This window comes from Dipteris shenzhenensis, unplaced genomic scaffold (assembly GCF_047967505.1).
Source record: "Dipteris shenzhenensis isolate YYH24624 ecotype China unplaced genomic scaffold, Dip_SZ_1.0 scaf0015, whole genome shotgun sequence".
Classification (NCBI taxonomy): Eukaryota; Viridiplantae; Streptophyta; class Polypodiopsida; order Gleicheniales; family Dipteridaceae; genus Dipteris; species Dipteris shenzhenensis.
The window spans coordinates 23,343-29,898 of record NW_028239322.1 but is presented as its reverse complement, the minus strand read 5'-3'; the positions used below and the strand labels follow the sequence as shown (position 1 = coordinate 29,898).

The window sequence follows — 6,556 nt, the reverse complement described above, 5'->3', positions numbered from 1 at the left end:
GAAGGTACGTCACGATGGAAAGTGGTCCGCAATGGCGTTGATGGGTGGTTTCGCCATGGTAGACAGTAATCAGGTAACAACAAAGGAAAAGAATGGTGGAAAACCCACTTCTTGAGCATTTATCCCGTCTGTAGTAGCTGGGAGATTCCCACGAGTGAAAAGGGGACGGAGCGAAATGTTACCTGCCCAATGGCGGCAGTAATCGAGGTGACAGGATTCGAACCTATGGCCCTCTGTACCCAAAACAGATGCGCTACCAGACTGCGCTACACCTCGTGGGCCATCCCCAGTAATGGTTGAAGGCCGGCTACAGCGATCGATTGGCACTTGGCACCCGATCTCTTATCACTCAATCTCAGGAAAGGAAAAGGGCCATTTGCCTAAAAATTCTTATGTCCCTGCATGCAAGTCGCACGGCCTAGCTTTGTCTTTCGACCGAGATTGGACTGTACGTCTTTCTCACCTTTCATTCAGGGTCAACGTTGGGCCACAAGTGAAGTGCCATGGAATGGTGCAATATTCGAATTTCGATCTCTTCGCGGAAAGAGCGAAATGACGCATTAGCACGAGATGGGCTGATTAATATTAGGCCTACCAACGTGCCTTCTAAGCCCGTGAGGGCAGCCGGGATTTGTCAGAATTTGGAATTTTGTGTTGTTTGAAAAGATTTTACCCCTTCGTTTTTCAGATAAATCACGCTGTCGTTATATATACGTAACTCCTTTTCCAATTGTGGTGATTCGGGGGACCCCATCAAGCCAAGCGTAGCGCGGCAGGTCAATAATTTTTCCATTCCGAATTCTTGTTGGTTTGGCTTGATTGCTCTTGAATCGGAGAGATACGAACGGGAAGTTTTCATCGATAGCGTTCCATGAATTATCGTATATGAAATGAATTGAACACGAATGATCCATCACTCACATTCTACTAGGTGCTTGAGCGGGGCAAAGTCTTTGCGCATGGAAGGCCAAGCCCGCGCCTCGGCCGATTCGTATTATAGGAATGATCTCTTTATAACACCCCGGGAACGAAACTTAGGCGGATATAGATTAACGGTAGATTATCTGCCTTCCAAGCAGAGGATATGGGTTCGATTCCCGTTATCCGCAACTGACAGGTAGGACAAGGGATGGCTACAGGTCATGGCTACGGGAAAACCAAAGGTGCCATTTATTTGAAAAATCTCGTATATAGAACAAACACAAATTAAACCTAATGGTTGGTCATTGTCCTAGCAACCTGGAAGAACACTTCGAAAAAGAAAGCGCTACGTTTTCAAAACTTCGAGCAGTGGGAACAAGTGTGCGAGGGATAACTTCTGACCCGGTATTGTCATTTCTAATATCACTGATTTCTCCAGTGATAGCGGCATACGGTTGGCGGTATACCATTAGGAAGTTCTTCGATGCTTACGACCCTCGTGCAGGGGGTTTCAGCAAGTGACACTCAAGTTGGAGGTGGGGATGCCGAAGGGCTTTAAGTTCGAAACTGATGGGGGGTTAGTGGAGGGAAACGACCGGACCCTCCCTAGCAACTGCCATAGGTTGGTTACCTTAGGGACTCTCCCTAGCGTACTCGCTAACTGACTGGCTTTCGTAGCACTGGACCGGCTAGGCTACCGAGACTCTCGCTAGCACTGGACCTGATAGGCTTACCGGGACTCTCGCTACACTGCTGTAGGTTAGGGACGGAAGGAGCCCACCAACGCTGCTACTGATTGGTTACGGAGCGGACTCTCCCGGCACTGCTATTGGTTACGCCGGGAAAAGAGTTAGCTAATTCGCTTATTTGGCTAAAAACAAGTTCGGAAGCGAGCGGAAGCGAGCGATTAGCGTGGTGAGATTGAGGTTTCCCTTATTTATAAGGTTATCAATGTGGTTGTGATGAAAAGTTTCCGATATTCCGTCGGCAAGGGCGAAGGGTAAAAAGGCGCGCTAAGCGCATTTTTCGACTTTTATTGTTGGCAAATACAACACAAGGATTGAGCCGGAAAGGGGAACGGAGTGTGCACCGAAGAGGACTCGAACCTCTAACCACCTGGTTCGAAGCCAGGTACTCTATCCGATTGAGCTATCGGTGCGGGGGGGGGTGACCCGCGAGGGCCACCCGTGAAAATAATCAATTAATGGAGAACAAGAAACAAGCGGAAATCTTTGATAATAACTAACAAGAGGATTCTAAGGAGAATCAAGATCCGATTTCGTGTGACTTCATGGTGAACATGATCTGCCAGAATCTCTTCCATTCCCGCATGAATATACCGAAATAACATAAGATTTAGCAAAAGCAGAGTTGGAACATTGGTTATAAGAAGAATTGGGACTAAACGAGCTGCAGTACTTCTTTGAGCAGGCCAATAATTTAAGGTTCCTCTGTGAGCTTTCGTTGCCTTTATATTAGAAGCATTTGTTCTGTAATAATGCCATAAACCCCTTAGGATCAAGGAAAGTAGCAAACTGATGACTAAATAGAGATAAATAGGGGCAAATTCATAAATAGGAGGAAAATAAAAAAGAAACACATTTGGCTCGAAATAATCCCATATTCGCACGTCCAACCCCAGGTTTACCTTTTCGGTGATCTCGGTTACGGTGAGTTCCCACTTGATCCCAACTCGTGTCAATAGGGGCAGGATAGGCTGAAGGCCTCGGCGTGAATTTGGAAGCGGGGTTTGCCACAGGGGGGCGAGAGCCCAGTCTATAGCTTCCATCAACTCATCGAACGGCGGTCCGAATTGCACCAAAGGCCTCGCTACCGATTGCATATCCGGCAGGGTGGCGTCACGGATAACAAAAAGGGTTTCCGAGAGCTCACTGAGATCGCCTGGCCCCGGGCGGCCGGGGAAGTTTCTTAGCGTGCCCATGTGTTCGGCGAAGTCGTCCTGTAGAATCCTCAATTTTCCCTTGATACTCGTCGCCATTTGCTCTGTAATCATTCTTCCGTTTCCAGGCATGTCTTGTGGTGTTGGTTATTAAAGCTGGGGATATTCATGGCAGTTTAAGGCTATCCCGGAATCGAACCCGTGGAATGGTGCCGAGGGAAAGTCGATGGTGTGCCAACATGATTCAACCGTTCAACTTGCCGGGGAGTGCGAGCCAACGCTCCCCCAACAGATACGATAGTGCGAGCCCAACTTCTTGGTGGGTGCGGCGAGCCTTTGCCGCATCCACTAGAATACGCAATTCCGAAATTCCTTCCCGGAATCGATGCCTTTCCGCGGTGGGTACGCCAAAGAAAGCAAGATTGAATTTCCATTCCTTGGACAATTCTCAGTGGATTTGCACTCCATGGTCCAATTGCGGATTCTATATACGAAATTTCCATTCTCAGTGGATTTGCACGTGGCTCCCTAAAGGAAAGTGCCCACTTCTGCCCGGCCAAAGTAATCTGCCGTCCTGGGAAAGTGCATTTCTTGTTAGCCCGAATCTGCCTAACTTTCCCCGCGCATAGCGCTTTCTCCTCGCGCATAGCGCCCGGCCATTTACCCAACGAATTGACTTTACCGACGTTAGTACAGTTAATGGAGGGACGCTGGCGCCTTCCTTTAGGATTCCCTCCAGCCACAGGTTCCCCTACGACTACCATGTTACGACTTCACCCCAGTCACTGACCCAACCGTGGTATGCGCCAAGAAGACCACCAATACCAAAGTGGGCCACACTCAACTAGGCGTGGAACACTTTAGTAATGGGTGATCCCTGGTCGATGCTTCGGGCGAAACCAATTCCCAGGGTGTGACGGGCGGTGTGTACGGGGCCCGGGTACATATTCACCGCGGCATGCTGATCCGCGATTACTAGCGATTCCAACTTTATGTTCTCGAGTTGCAGAGAACAATCCGAACTGAGGCAATCTTTCTGGATTCGCTCCGCCTTACGGCCTTGCTTCCTATTGTAATTGCCATTGTAGCACGTGTGTAGCCCAGCCCATAAGGGCCATGCGGACTTGACGTCATCCCCACCTTCCTCCATAGTAGAACTACGGGCAGTCTTTTGTGAGTGCAACATCGGCACAGAGGGAGTGTCATCAATCCCGGCCTAAGACTGAACACAGATTCATGGGCCCAGGTACCGGCTCACTTACCATCCATTACCGGGTGGCTCGCTCGTCGGAACCGTTCGCCGGAAGCCCATGTTCTATGTTCCTGCTTTAGGGGGTGAATGATGACATTGATCCTTTGAGAGCAGCATGTCTTAGCAACACAAAACGAGGGTTTCGCTCGTTATAGGAGTTAACCAAAAACGTCTCACGACACGAGCTGACGACAGCCATGCAGCACCTGTATGAATTTTCGTTTCATCCCGTTAAGGACAAGCACACTTGTTCATATGTCAAGTGTTCATACGTCAAGTGTTCATATGTCAAGGGCTGGTAAGGTTTTGCGCGTTGTATCGAATTAAACCACATGCTCCACCGCTTGTGCAGGCCCCCGTCAATTCCTTTGAGTTTCAGTCTTGCGACCGTACTCCCCAGGCGGAGTGTTTAACGCGTTAGCTGAGCCCCCGATCCGCAGACCAAGGACGAACACTCATCGTTTACGGCATGGACTACCAGGGTATCTAATCCTGTTTGCTCCCCAAGCTTTCGCACCCCAGCGTCAGTAGAGACCCAGAAAGCTGCCTTCGCTATTTCGGCGTTCCTTCGTATATCTCCGGATTTTATCCCTACACACGAAATTCCACTCCCCTCTATCTCACTCGAGTGAATTGGTTTTGAAAGCATTCCGCCAGTTGAGCTGGCGCCTTTGACTCTCAACCTGATTCACTGCCTACGTGCCCTTTACGCCCAGTCATTCCGAATAACACTTGCCCCCCCCGTCTTACCGCGGCTGCTGGCACGGAGTTAGCCGGGGCTTCTTCCTCGAGTCTTGTCACAATCGCGCACCCGACGAAAGAGCTTTACAAGCGGCATTGCCCTTCCTCGCTAACGCGACGTTTTTCACTCACTCACGCGATATTGCTGGATCAGGCTTTCGCCCATTGTCCAATATTCCCCACTGCTGCCTCCCCACGGAGTCTGGGCCGTGTCTCAGTCCCAGTGTGGCTGATCGTCCGAAAAGATCAGCTAAGCATCTGCGGCTTGGTCAGCCTTTACCCAACCAACTACCTAATACTACGCAGGCTCATCAAACAGCGCTTTAACGCTTTATCGAAGCTTTTTCGCTTTCGTTTATTCGGGATTTGGCCCAAACTGTTTGGCAGATTCCCACGCGTTACGCACCCGTTCGCCACTTTGTTTTCAACTGTTCCATGAAGGGACGAAAACAACGTTCGACTTGCATGTGTTAAGCATATCGCTAGCGTTCATTCTGAGCCAGGATCAAACTCGGTTTTTTGGTTAAAAACGCGGAAACGAGATATTTTCTGAGTTTCCGGATAGTTTTTGCAGATTCAAGGAAATACTTGAAGACGGAGGGGATACTGGACGGTTCCTCCTCCACGCGGGAAGGGAAGGGAAGGGAAGGGAAGGGAAGGGAAGGGAAGGGAAGGGAAGGGAAGGGCGTGAAGACCTTTCTTCGAGTATTTATTCTTTCATTGATCCAGTTCAACTCTCTCTGAGCCGAACCCTATTCAATGATGATGTGATTTGGGGTTCGGAGGTTCGATAGAAACTGCTCCATGATACAAAGCCATACTTGCTTTGCATCGCCCAAACCACACTCCATGTTATGAACTTCTGTATATGCCCGACGACTCGTCTCAAGGTTTCATTTTGAAGTTCTTGTTCGAATTCCATAAGCCTGAGGCATTGCTTATAGTGAGCTTTCAGGCGCTTAGCAGGCTTCCCTTCACGTTATCCCGGTGGACCGTATTCAGTGAACAAAAGAAAGTATTTCTATGAAATTTTTCGGTTTCTTTTGCCTTTGGCTCCCAACTCCGGATGCAAGACTCGAACTTGCGGCCCATGGATTAACAGTCCACTGCTCTACCGACTGAGCTAATCCAGAACCAATATGGATGTATCCCTTCATGGAGGAGGAGACACGGGGCAGGGCCTCCCGAAGAGGATGCGATCAGTAGTCCATCGGGGAACCGCTCCGCTGATGAACCCTCGTCCTCCTCGAGGGTAGATCTAGGCGATCACTTACGGGCCGTTGTGTTGCCGGCGGGATGCGGGGATTTGAGCGGGATTTTCGGGGAGGCACCACCACTTTCAGCGTATGCTCGAAAACCCACGGTTGGAATTGGAAGTCGTCACAACAAGCCTTGCAGTCATAATGAACGGAAGTCGGATTCGAACTAACTAGAAAGGGTGGTGAGTCGGGCAGCCTGAGGCCTTCCCGCTGTGATTTCGGCAGACCTTTATCTTCCTTCCGGTCGAAATCTCCTGGAATCTCTTCGAGGAACCGAGAACGCAGAACCAGAAAACCCTAATGATTCATGCCAAGCGAGACGATTAATCTTACTTTACGTTGATCTTCGAGAGAATGAAAGAATTCTACCCGTAATGGAAGCGAAAGCAACAATCATTTCTTATTATTATACGATAACGTCGGTGACTGATACGGAATATTCGACGATGAATTTTGGATCGAATCGGAGCTTGCTTGCTTTTC

General features: G+C 49.4%; 3 non-coding genes and 1 pseudogene across 3 annotated transcripts; 1 reads left to right on the top strand and 3 right to left on the bottom strand.

The window, feature by feature from the left end:
• Positions 1-202: 202 nt before the first annotated feature.
• TRNAP-UGG (transfer RNA proline (anticodon UGG)) lies at positions 203-276 on the bottom strand. The gene has a single exon. It is a non-coding gene; the product is annotated as a tRNA-Pro (tRNA).
• A 762-nt stretch (positions 277-1,038) lies between these two features.
• TRNAG-UCC (transfer RNA glycine (anticodon UCC)) lies at positions 1,039-1,109 on the top strand. Its single transcript has one exon. It is a non-coding gene; the product is annotated as a tRNA-Gly (tRNA).
• Positions 1,110-2,006: 897 nt separating this feature from the next.
• TRNAR-UCG (transfer RNA arginine (anticodon UCG)) lies at positions 2,007-2,080 on the bottom strand. Its single transcript has one exon. It is a non-coding gene; the product is annotated as a tRNA-Arg (tRNA).
• Positions 2,081-3,549: 1,469 nt separating this feature from the next.
• Positions 3,550-5,330, bottom strand: LOC147879440 (18S ribosomal RNA; annotated as a pseudogene).
• Between the last annotated feature and the right edge of the window lie 1,226 nt (positions 5,331-6,556).